A 14,265-nucleotide genomic window follows, 5' to 3' on the forward strand; every position below is an offset into this window, starting at 1 on the left:
ATATATATATATTGCAGGGAGAGGCAATTATCAAAGGTTTTCCAACCTATCAAGGTAGCATCTATCGTTACCCGCTTGACAAACAAATATCAGCACAGAAACAACCCAAAGAATGATATCTTTGGTGAGTTTGTCATCCTTTTGTATGCATGCTCATGTGTGTATTAAGAATGTAGTGAAGAAGGTAGGCGTTTAGACGCACATATATATCTTAATTAATTTTCTTTGTGGTGAATGCTCAGGTGCACACGTTCAACTAGATTTACGGATCAGTTCAGAAGGCAATTATTCCTTCCATAGCAATGATTTGGTGGCACTAAACAATGTGAACATTATTTTTCTGTATAGTATTTTCTCAGCAACTGCTTATTCTATACTGGCTCTCATCTCGAGATATTTTCATGAAAGTGGAATGAAGCTGGAAACTATGAAGCGGAGAATTTTCAAGCTCTGTTGTCATTACGAATAGTTCTTCCTTCGGTAGAGTGAAGCTTTATGGATATTTTTGACCGAGAGGGTTGAGCAAGAATGAGGTGGCATGACAAAAGGAAGAAAGTATTGCTTCACGGACATGACTAACCCATAAAGCATCCACACTTGGTCCACGCCCGCTCATTTCCTCGCCTGCCTCCTCCGCTCCCCCATTATTCCCCCCCTGCCTCACCCTCCCTTCACTCACTCCATACGTACGCGCCCTTCCCCTCAACCCCCTTATTTCCTGATCCCCACCTCCCTCCCCAGCGCCCTTATCCCTCCTGCTGGCTCCACGCGACATTAAACTCACCCCAATCCCAATCTAAACGAATACGTCACGGGGAAAAAAAGTACCGCAGGAAAAAGTGGGTGTATTTTTCCTCGCTTTTTCCACTCCCCACAACTCGAATTGACACTAACAAGACAATCGAACTGCGAGGGAGAGATAGTGAGAGGGAGATGGAAAGAGTGAAGCAGTCCCTCTTTTCCGCGTGCCCAAAATAAACAACGAAACAATACGGACGTATCCCACAACAAGCCGGTCTGACTGATAGGGAAAAAAATGCGAAAAGCATGAGAGACTGAAAAACCTTGTCACGTTGTTTCCGATGTAGTTTTTCTTCTGCGTTTAAGCTACCCGCATATGATATTTACCTCGAATGATATTTGCTCGACCGTCCTTCGCAAATAGTATTTCTCCTGCATCGTCGGCAAGCCAGTCGATATGTGTGCTTCCATCGGCCACTTCAAAAGTTTTATTTTGTACTTGGCTGCTATACCTTATGCTGCCAATGGTTTCCTGAAATTTTCACCATTAAAAACCGATCATTCATGCCATAGAATATGTTTAAATGTCTAAGCGATGAGTATCTATCGTAGATTAATCCATTGTTGCAGTATTATGTGGATAATAGCATTAAAAAGGGATATGATCTATCGTATGAAACACTGCGTATTGAAGATGCTCGATCTTACTTTTACCGAAGAGATGAACATATTTTAAAGCTATAGCCAAGTAAAGATTTTCCTCTAAAAATTTCATGGTTATTAATAGGAAACACAAAGATTTCTTGAAAGAATTTGGTCGCTGTTTTCAGTAATTTCTTTGAATTCAATGTATTTGATGCCTTAAAAATATGGAAAAAATATTCTTTATTTTTCTCGAAAAAGTTATTTTATACTTACCGATCGGTTTCATCACCATCTTTGTGTATGTTTGTCACGACCAGAAATTCTTTACCAGTGAATATATCTCCTTATGTCTTTCTAATAATACAGATTTTTAGTCAATTTTAAGTCCATCTACAGGTATGTTGAACCAGTCCACGTTTTCGAGTTAGACCGCCTAAATGATCACATTTTTATTGGTATTCTACTCATTGAGTTTTAAAAACTTCGGAAAATTGTCGTTCATAATTTTACGTCTTACAAATCGTATTGAAGTGAAACAATACAACAATAAAATCTCCTTCTTTAAACTATACCCTTTTCTAGATCCTCATATATTCTCTTGGTTTAGGTATCATACAAAGTTTTGTGAAAGTTTAAAGGCTTTACTAATCAAGTCTCAAATTTGAGACCATGCCATCAAGCCAATCCTCTTTGTAAATACTGCGTTGCTGTTAAAATTAATCCAATATTCTTTCTTCACACTATGCTTATTAATGCTCAAAGTACGGCTTACTTATATCCATACAATCGAAAACGGTTGCAATCTCTCGATTCACTGGCTAACGAAATCTTTATAATCTCCTAAATTAGTTTTTCATACTTAGTTCACGCATCCACACATATTATACCATTTCTCCAGCGCATGAGCTAATTATCACTAAGATAGTGGAATAATCTGGCTGGCTTGCTTGTTTACCCATTAATCCTACTTAGCCAGTCTGTTAAATAAGAAAGTTCCAATTAAATCTATTTTTCCATTAAAATTTGGTAGTATACCGTTTTGAGATAGAATTTTGATAGGCACATACTGCAAATTGCTATATTTCTTAGCCTCGATTATCAAGACAAAGCCTGGCACCCCACTTTGCTATAATCTGTCCCTCGATTTCGAATACTTTCTATCTCCCTTCATTCCGTCCAACCTTCGTTTGGTAACCTGCCCCTTCCTCGCTTGCTTAACGTTCTCTTTTCTATCGCAGCCTTCAAGTATTCCATCCCCAATCAAAATCATCTCATCTTTTTTTCCTGCCTCCTTTAGATTTCTGCCAACAACCCCCTTTCCTCTCCCCTCTTCGTCGCTTGTTTTCCATGCTACCCATTTTACTATTTTCATCCATCTTCGCACCCATTTGCGATAGAATCTAATGTACGCTTATCATATTACTTCAAATACCATGTTTCTGCGCTGTTTCAAAACTCCATATCAAAGTAAGAAGAACCGTTTCTTATCATGCTCTCTCAACCATCTCTCCCATCAATCCTCTCTTCCTTGTGAACTCTACTTCACCCAAAGCAATTGTTGTTATTATGCCCCAAATACTCTGACCATTTTGGTGCCGAACATTTCCTTGATAAGAAAACCTACCTCCTGCTCAAGTTTATACAGTTCTATTTTAATATTTAGCTTATCCTTTCTTATTCTCGAAAACCGCTCTCCCTCTGTCAAGTACATTTCAAACAGATTTTCTTGTACGCTAAACAATGACTGGCTGAGTGTTTCTGCCTACTCCAGAAATTATCGTATAGTCATTATTAAAATTTGATATTCTACTTTGTCGAGTACTTTTTCCAAGTTTTTAACTGAAAGAACTCAACATCAAAATGGAGAAGCGGAGAATTAATAGTTAAAGCAATGGAAAATGTATAGATAGTTGTAATCTCCCGGAACTAAGAATGTCCATTAAAAATCCATATAGGTATTTTAATATAAAATATAAAGATGAATGGAGATGAAATTGACTTGCTCTGCAGCTACTATATATTTTTTATCGAGAAGATATTTTGGTATCCTAGACTAGCATGGACCGCGTAGTTTTCAAATTAAGTATTCACTTTAGTGAAGAGGAAGCAAAGTTTTTTCTGTTTATATGAGAGTAAAAGTGAAGGGAATATTCCATCAGGAAAGATTAGGTTAATATGTTTTACCAGCTTTTTTTAGCAGAATGGAAGACATTCGCTGGCCATCATAATTGCTTCAACTAAGAAGGCTTTATCCGTGAAGTGTCGACTGCTATGTCGACCAGATACAACCACAGAAAACATTCGTTTTCAGTGTTAAAATTTGTGGTTTGGGATCATTGAATAAAATTACCTAGAGAGGAATAGAAGCTTTGGAATATTTTAAATAGGGTTGCTTAAAAAGAAGGAATAAAATAATAAATATAAAATTTCACATCAGAGGAACAACTCATAAGTAGGACTTTTAAAAGATCGCTAGCAAAGGCCAAAAAATTGGTCAGACCGCATACCAAAAACATTCTTTTAAATTTAGACTCCAGGAGAGCAAGATTTGATGAATAACCTTAGTTCATATTCACTACCGATTTCAATTCGTTAAAATAGCTATGGACCAACAGAGAGCATGGCACGATTAATAAAGAGGGAGCTGTTCGAGGAATAAATATTGTAGGTAAGACTTAACCAACGAAAAAACCCGAAGAAATGATTCTTATAACAATTAACGTTGATGGGAGAAAACACAATCAAAAGTTAAGGGAGTTAAATGCAGAAGCCAAAATAAATAACCTATTTCCCCTTGTACATTGTCTCGATCACAGTGGAATACTATAAAAATGGGCTATCAAAAAACTCGCATTAAAATTTAGCCTAATATTCATTTAAAATTAATGGTTACAATACTCATTTTTGCAATCTCAGCCATAAGTCCCCATAGAGACGTACAGATTGATTACTTACGTAAACGCGCAAGCACTTTAACTATCAAGTGTTCATTCAGTTGTGAGGAAGTATTTTATGCTAAACATAGTTGTTAGATTGGCGAATGATCACTATCGACTTTCAGTACGAGTATATTTTGGTCCACATTAACGCAAATAGAAGGCAATTGGTCCTTTTAGTATGAGAATTTCTATAAATACTTGGCTAAATGACAAGATTTTAATACTGCTAAAATGCTACAAAATACTACCCCAACGATACTGGAATGGCCATACAGTGTTAACCTTGATTAAATAGTTTATGTTTAACTAAAATATTTTTAGGTTAATCAGATGATGATGATGCAATATATGAATATATATTACTTTCATCTTTCTTATGACTAAAGAGTTGAGGAGTAGCTTAGTGATTACATCGTTAGGTTGCTGATGCGAGGGTTTTGTGTTCAAAACTGGTAAAGAAATATCACCCTGTCGTCTCAACCTTCAAGTATGTGTCGAATTCTAAAATTCAGCAACTGGTCCACTTAATTTGCGTTGCATGTTTCACGAGTCATACGGCTTGGAACGAAGTTCTACGACCAACGAACCTCGTCGTTTGCTGCAGTTGTCTGTGCATGAATGAGGCATTTCCCTTCAGTTATATTGATAAAAGAATATTTCCGGACTACTTCGGAAATAATACCCTGTGGTGATGAATATATGCATTATATAAATTATATATATATATATATATATATATATATATATATATATATATATATAGTATATATATATATTCAGTGCGAAATATATGAGTTGAAATTCAATTTAAATAACACAAAAGTTATGCGATTTTTTAGAAAGAGAAAGGCTAAGCTTAACATTAAAATAGGAGGGCAACTAGAGCGGGTGGAACAGTTTACGTGCCTCGGAAGTGTTTAAACCCGCATGGTGAATGTAGTTGCGAGGTAAGGAGGAGGATTTCACTGGGCAAAGAGGCTTTTAGAAGGAGGAGAGAATTGATGACAGGGACGTTATATGTGTATATGTGTGTGTGTGTAAACACACACATACATACATAAGATATTTTAAAATTCATTGCAAAAGTTTACACCTTTGATTAGGTGAATATACATATTTTTTATTGAAACTGTTTCGTTTCTTAATATTGACAAGCATATGCAGCAGTAATATCAGTACAGTGACAACCATGATAGTATGCGTAAAAAGATTTATTGCAGCTTCGTAACTTCACAAATATTCAATTAGAAATGCAATTTTTGAATATTTACTCGTTTTATATTTGTGTGAAATTAGTAATATAGAAAATTATAACTGTTTATCCCATAATAACTAGATAAATGATTCCCAGAGCGCGGTTTTTTGGAATGTTATGCCCCGGAGAAACAATGGGTTTGAGGAGTTCACATTGGCCTCACGTCGAGGTCTCCATTCATTTCTAAGAGCACACGCGTTATTAAAACTGCCGTGACAGGCCTAAATGTACGCATAAGCGTGCGCGTGTGCAAAAATGTATTTGGGCGCTAAAATTACACGCTGCAGCAGCATTTCATTTGAGAATAAGAGAGGAATGGAGAGGAATATTGGGCGCCCTGTTCAGCCGCCGGCAGAATTTGTGTCGGCTTATATTTTTTTATTTTAGCGCTCGCACTTCAGGGGGCGCTCAAATTTTATTCCCTTGCGTTCGACGTCCCCTCGCCTCCATGGCCATGTATATTTTCGTACCATCGGTACGCTTGCCGTCAATTCGCGTGCATTCATCGATTGATAACACGAGAAGGAGATTGCCCCGCGCCAAGCGATTAAACTGAGGCCATCTTGGAAATTCCGAATTCGTCGGCCCTAAAAAATTGAAAATGATTTATTAAAATACAATTGACTTTTGATCTTCTATTTTCGTAAAACCACAAGGTAAATTTCGCCCCTGTGCGTCGTACTGAATGTTTTAAATCCTGCAGCGCCGTTTCTGTACTACGTGAGCGACTGAATTGATCCAGGCTTCTCGATTCCATTGAAGGCTTACCGTGCATCCTGGTGTAAGCTTGTTTTGACCCCTGGGATGGTCAGGACAATCGAAAAATTCTATGGAGTTGGTAGGATTTCCTTACAATAGAATCATTCTGAACAGGTTGAAATTTCAAATTTCGAATACATCAACCGTATTGATTGAATTAATGGTTGAATAGAACTTACCATGCAGTTTTTCTAGAAATTTCACATCATTCCTCAACATGAGGATGCATTTGTAGATATAAATATTTTTAAATTTTATTGCCACTGTTACGAAAGATAAAAATTATGGTAGAGAAAAGCCTTGGAACTATATGGCAGATATATAACATTATACTCAGTGTTCTTTGTGCATATAACACGCATTTCGATGCGAGTACCTAAAAAATTGTGCTAACTTTTCAAAAATTTAGTGAACTGGAAACAAAACTCCATAATGACCTTAGTGTGAAGCGTGAACCACACATTCGTATCAAATGAATATATCTGGGTATTAAGTATGAACTTTAGATATAAATTAATAGATCTAATTTATAAATTTTCATGTTATTTAACCTTGATGACAAATTTTCATTAATTACAATTCATCCCGTAGCTTATAGACAAATTTCACAGCTAAGATTTAGTTAGTGAAAATTAATGAAAATTATACATTTGTTTCTAATTTGGTTGCAGGACCATATTAATTTAGAAACAGGAATTGAGGTACAGTACGCTAAAATTTTCTTCTTCTTTTTGCTAATGACTTCATTTTCATTCCAAATAACTTAAAATTATTCTACGCTATTAAGAAGATTTTGTTATTTGTAGAACAATGCGGTGCACCAGAATGCCAACTCCATCATTTCAAGGGACATTTCGGACACAAACTTATGGAGCGCCGCTCGAGAGAATGCAGACGATTTGGTCGACGAATGCCATGTGAAAGCATTGAGTCTTCCTCTAAAATTTTCCGACGAATGGAAAATCTGAGGGAACGAATCGCCTGATTTGTATAAAGCAATCCACGCAGTCATCACGCTTGCGCGCCCGTAGTATCTGCAAACGGGAAAGCTCTGGGATAAAAAAAATTATATTATCACCGGACTAGTAGTGATACAGAAAAACATGGTCGCGGGATAAAACTATTCTTTCCCATACCCCCCAAAGAAATGCGCTCCGTGTTTTGGGATCCGGATGTCATAGTTATTCACTCGGAATCATTTTTTTCCCTCCCGCGCCGTCCGGATCCATGGGATGTCCTGCAGACCGTGCGAATTTTCCGAGGGAAGATGTAATTGGTAGGGATGGAAACAAAGTGACGTGAGTTCATTCGGAGTCAAATCACATTAGGATCACCCAGGTTCAGTTTTAATCCTCTTTTGGCCTCCAATTTTGATCTCACCTCTATGCATTTCGGCTTTTTCCTCTTCCAACACACAGCGTCCTTCCCCACTCTCATGGCCTCATGCCGCATTACAATCTCTCACCCCACTCCATGAGCCGCCCACCCCGCTCACAGCATCCCTCCCACTTCCATCTGTGCCCTCCCTCTTTCCGCGTTTTCAGTCTCTCTGATCCAGCTCTCCTCCCATCATCCCTCCTCTTTTCTCTACACCGTACGTACTTCCTCTCTCCGCTTCTACTGTCTCCTTTATCTTCAATCTCTCTTTCGTTTTCCTTCGCTTTGGTATTGGATTTATTATTATTTATTATTGGAAGTATTATCCATACGGAATAGAATTTCTTGCATTGATGTTTTTAAGGAGGCTAACGAAACGAATTTCTTTTTATGTCTCAAATTCTAGATGCGAGTAATCTGCCACAAGCCATATTGCCATGTTATTTCCTTTTACAGTATATTTTAACTATTACAGTTTATTTTAACATGGAACAGATAATAGGGAACTTTCTTAAAACAGCTGTGTGAAACTAGGTACAGTCACGATAGCCGAGTGACACCAATGATTTGACGAGTTCTGAAGGGTCGTGCCACCGCTTTCCATAGTGCATTCTAAGTGCAATGTAGACGTCTATCTTCTAGATCATGGTTGGAGTAGAACCTCAAGTACTGCCAGTTTTGAATACTTAATGTGAAATTTTAAATTGCTTTATTTAGTACAGTTATTACAAAAAGAATGTTGTGATTAATATAAGCCCCTTTTTCACCATTCCGAGGTGATTTTTGTGTTATTCCTGGGCTTGTTATTCATTACGCTCTAATTTTTATATTTATCACTCTACTCACGATTTAATTTTAAATTTTACTCTAATTGATTTGTACATATAATCAATGAAACTTGGTTTCCTCTCACTGCAAGCATACGAAACAAGGCATAATTATAACGTTCAACTAATACTATATCGATTTTAAAAGGGGTCCCATATTTGCTCACTTTTGCTATATTTCTTCTCCTGCTGAGAAATAGCGTTTCTGTTCACAGTTCTGTTTTGCTGTTATTAATACCATGAAAGTTTCTAAGCATAGCTCATTTTCATTAATATAATAACATAGGCGAAGGTAATAATTTTCATATTGAACTGGGGCATTAATGTGGTGGTCTTAGTTTACGTTCAACGTACGAGCAGTGTAGTGATAATAGCAGACCAAAAGACCGCTATCTGCTTTCTGTATCACTACTTAGTAATAATAAGCAGACCACAAAGAGATGAGGAATGGTGCAAAAAGTTCTTATATCCAATACTCTGGATTAAAGTATCCCGGTAAAACTCCGGTGGCTCGAACTCCTAGAGCTCCATAATAATAAGTGATAGGTGGTGTATAAGAAGGTTCTGGTGGATTGTATCCAGATGGAAACAGCCTAGCAGCGTTACTTCCTGAAATAATTATTTTAAGTCATCTCAACCAAATATTTTTTGTGTCTGCACAGAGAATCTGGCAAGGCAGTCGGATAATGAATGTAATTAAAATACTAAATGTCTCTGGGTCGTAGGATTGTAAGGTCTTGATAATCTTTGAAAATGTTCTAGGTGATCAACCTACGTTCTACGAGTTACGATATTTTAATGAAAATGCGTGTCGGACTTAATGAGATAAGAAATATATACCTGTAGCTTTCATTTTATTTTCGTTAACATTTGGTCATAACCATGCATGTTTTATTTTATTGTTATTTATGTTTAATTTGCAATTGTAGTATAATCTTCATCACGTACAGGTATCCTGTATGATATATAAAGAATTTAGATAATCAATAAAATATAAAATTACAGACAATATTTATCATATACCATAGTAAAATGATCATCATAATATACAATAGTAGTGTAAATTAAAAATTTATGAGTTTTATACTCTCTATGGTCCTGTTAAGCCAATCAGTTCTGGCTTGACAGCAGGTTTCACATAAACAAAAAATGATAGCTTAAAGTGTTGCAATTATAAAGCTACATGAATAGCGTCACGCTTTGTCACAAGCCCTAATCCATTCTGCATAATAGCCAATCTTTTATTTTCCCTTTCACAGCATTTACGGACTGTAATATTCTTAAATCTTTAGGTATTTCATTAAAAATTAGTGCTACGGTAACCTCCAATATTCTCGTACCTTGATTCGTATGAAATTTTTTTGACAAAATTATATACTTAATATTGTCCCTTAATGGTTATTCCTTTTTATTCAAATCAGGTGTTTTCTATTTGTCATAAAAATAGTTTCCTATTATAATGGCATATCTGTACAGCCTGTGTACAGGCAGAATTCCTAATTTTTGAAAGACATTTCTTTTATCTTGAATATCTGTATTTTTTTATCTAGCCCCAGGAATTTTCTCTTGCAAGTTTTGTTGTTTATTTTTTGGTATATTAATTTTGTAGAATTAGTGGATCCCCAGGCGGTGATAGAATACCTTAAAATGCTCTCAACCAGTGCAAAATACACTATTTTGATGAGATTGAAGCTTAGAAAACTAGTACTGTGGTGAATTTGACGAAGGATGTAATTTAATTTGTTATTTATTCATCAAATATGTTCACCAAATTTAATATTTTGATCAATGATTACCTCCAAGCAATTATCTTTACTTGCTTGTTCCAGCATGGGGCAATTACAGCTATTGGTGTGGTAATGTAGGCAGTAATGTGAATAAATCTGTAATTGAATATCTATGATGTCAGAGGTTTTGCGTTTCACAAACATTACTTTGGATTTTTTCTCATTGATAACGAAATTATTATCATGTTCCGTTAACTGATATTATTTAAGTCAAGTTTCATGTCCTGAATAGCTGATTTTAGATTCCTATGCTTCGATAAGAGTACTGCATCATCCGCATACAATATCAACTCGCAGAAATGACAGCACTGGAATATGTCCTTTATATATTTTATAAATAGTGAAGGGCCAAGAATAGTAAATTGTGGCACACCTGATTCTATCTCATGATCTTCACTACATACATTATTTTATTCATGGTATAAAATAATGCTTTTAGATACCTCGTTAGATAGAAATGCGATGTGTCACACCGCCGTGAATGAATTGTCCTCTATTATGATTGACATGATAGTATCTAAAGTTTTAGCTTTCAGAATACACAGATGACTACGATCTATGGAAGGAAACCATTATACAATAGCTATCTGAGATTTATAGCTTTAAATGTCTCATTTAACTAAAACAAATATTTTTATTCATTTACTAACGACATACCTCATATCAAGTGTAGTAGTATTTTTTTATTTCCGTCTTTATGATACAATTTGTCACACTACTTACATATCTAGTAGATTTTAAATATAAACATTTTATCAGTACATAATTGAAAGATTAATTTTTTATATTTTAAAATGAAAATGTCGAAGTGCATTGCGTTTTATTTGTCCTTCAACAGGTAATAAAAATAAGTTAATTCTAATTCTATATACATATGATTCAGACAGTCGAGGTTAGGAATATGTTTCACAGAAAGAAAAGAGTTCATTGAGGTTTTTAATGATTCACCGGTGGCGACGGTCATAATTTACTCAAGTATCAACATGATTAAAATAAGGAACATAATTTCCATGACTCAAATATAGATTAAAAATGTCATTGTTACAATCCAAAACTGGTACTAAGATCACATCGCTTAACAGTAACATCACTTAAAGGAATAAATCTCTGGAGAGTAGAAATTTTCGTTTTAAAAGTGCCAAGACACTGAGTAGTATTAACTTTTAAATGAAGTTTTGGTCTAAAATGTGGCATACTCGATCTGAAAATAAGACTGTAAAAATAAAAATCATGTTCAATAAACTATGCGTTTGAAAGCATCTGAGATTTTACAATAAGTAAATAGCTGCATTACAAAGAACCGACTATTGACAGGAATACTATTATATTTTCATAGAATTTATGAACGATAATAGTTTTCTCCGCCAGATATCTCACTTCGACGATAATGCTCTCGGCTCATTCTTTTCTCTTATAGTTGCGCTCACCTCTTTCCTCACCGTCCCACAGTACTCGCCCCGACTCTCCCCTCGCCACTCTCTCCATTCACAATTTCCATTTGCACTCTGTTGAAGCTCTTGCTCGCAAACTCGGTCACATTGAAATCATCCCAGCGCCACCGATAGGGTGAACTGTGGGGAGCGGAGGGTGGCAGGCGGCGGCTTTCGGGGTTCGCACCTCTATACGAGTCCTCACAATTCCTCTTTCCCGTGCACACACATTACACACACATTCTCTCCCTCCCTACTCGAATCGGAAGAGATGCGAAGGGGGGGGGGGGAATGGGATTGAAAAAATACGCCCGAGAATCGGTAACGTTGTTGAAAAAAGTCACCCTGTCTCCCTCCCCTCCTTTCCGTCCCTCAGCCCTCACGACCCTCTCATACCAATTTGCATCGCATTAAAGCGCACGCCATCTCGCGAAGTTTTGGGCATATGTTGGGGCAAATTTCATCCGTCAAATTATCGCCTGGCCACCCGTTGTTTCGTCCGGATTTTTTTTATGTGCAAGGATATTAACGGGGAGATCAAAGAGTGTTGGGGTTAAAGGCATCGAGAATTTTTTTTGGTCAAATCGATGCTGGAAATTGTTTTATGAAGAAAATTCGTTCCGATAGAAAAGCGCACGTTCAATCTGAATATGAAAGATTTCAATGAATAATGGAAAATTTGAGAATGCACAATTGATAGGTGCTTTTTAGCTTTGAGGAAGAATAAATACTCTCAATCGTTATTTAAAAGTTTTTCAAAAATCATTTCGAAAAGTCATTCCGTCAAGTCAGCCTTAATTGTTTTATTAATTATCTTTTCAATAGCAGAAATTGATTTAACGATATGGTGAAGCTATTTCTTTTTATGTTCAATTTAGCAATTACTGGGTAGCGTATTCAGCTACGATGTAAAATATTCTACAATGAAATGTCTGTTTTTCTATAATTCAGAGAGGCATGTGTCGATACAATGCTTCCCACCTCAGGGGGAATCTGGTGCGCTGCTGAACCAGAATAACTGTTTGTGCTCCAAGGTATTCCGAATCAGTTTATTTTGCATAATATATTACGTGATATTCTGTTTGCTAGCAATATAATTGGTAAGTGCAAAGGATTAGAGGACGAATGAAGTAGATATATCAAATTGTATTTCAACATGTATACACGGGAGATTCATTTCACATACCCAACTAGACATAATGCACACGCAGTGAAAAATAAATTATGTATTCATGCGCTTCTGAAGATATGTAGGAAATTAAATGTAAGAAAGTGACTCTGGAACAAAGGTGGTATAATCACAAAATGAACGGAGAAAGTTTTTGAGTCTTTTTGGTTATAATTTTGTTTTTTCCATACTAATGCCAAATTTAAAGGAAATATTCGGTATTAATGTGGAATATTGCCATCGTAAATATTAATAATTATTTGAAAATCATAAATTTAAATCAGTAATAATTTATATTAAATGATTACATGAAAAAATAATTTCCTTCATGCCAATGATTACATTTTAAATTTTAGGAAACCAAATGGTACGTAATATGCGAGAAGTTTCAAAGGGTTATTCCTCTTGTCTCTATGAAGACTGAGATTTATTTTTGTACGTGAGGAAAACGCTTGTTATTTGACAGGACTTGTAGCATTTTTCTGGAAATCCGAATATTTAAACGGTGAGGGTTTGAGATTACCCAAATTTAAAATCGCAATAGGTTGAAAATACTGAATAGGGTTTTACTGTGGAGAATAAGTTGTACGGAACGTTAAGCGGGCCTTTTGGGCAGGATAAATGCATTCCTTATTGAAAGATAGTAGTATCCATCTAGCAATCTTCTTTTGTATTAATAAGAGGTCTGTTCAAAAAGTATCACGACTTTCATGTTTTTTCATAAATTATTTCTTTATTCATGAATATCTATTTCGGCCTCTTCAAAGTAATCCCCATTAGATTTATGACTTGTGCCAACGTTTCTTCCAATCTTCGAAGCACTTCAAAAAATCATTATTTGTGATCTTGTTCAGCTCCTCCTTCGATGCAGTCTTTATCTCGTCAATCGTAGCGTAGCGTCGTCCTTTCATGGGCCTCTCCAGTTTCGGGAACAAGACAAAGTCACTGGGGCCAGATCTGGGGAAATCGGTGGGTCGGGCATCATTAGTGTGTTGTTTTTGGCCAAAAATTCGCGCACAAGAAACGATGTGTGAGCAGGGGCATGGTGCAAAAGCCAATTTTTGTTCTTCAACCAATCTGGGCGTTTGCGGCGGATTGCTTCGCGCGAATTGCGCATAACTTGAAGGTAATATTCTTTATTTATTGAAGGATCTCAGTTTTTCCCGGCGTATTGTATTCAGGAAGTTCTCTCGGGTTTCCCACCGGGTCAGCGTGGTGTGCACCGACGTTTCGACGGCTAACTCTGCCATCGTCTTCAGGGTGAAGTCACTCTGCCATCGTCTTCAGGGTCACTTCACCCTGAAGACGATGGCAGAGTTAGCCGTCGAAACGTCGGT

Source organism: Hetaerina americana, unplaced genomic scaffold (genome assembly GCF_022747635.1).
Source record: "Hetaerina americana unplaced genomic scaffold, ioHetAmer1.1.p SCAF_6, whole genome shotgun sequence".
Classification (NCBI taxonomy): Eukaryota; Metazoa; Arthropoda; class Insecta; order Odonata; family Calopterygidae; genus Hetaerina; species Hetaerina americana.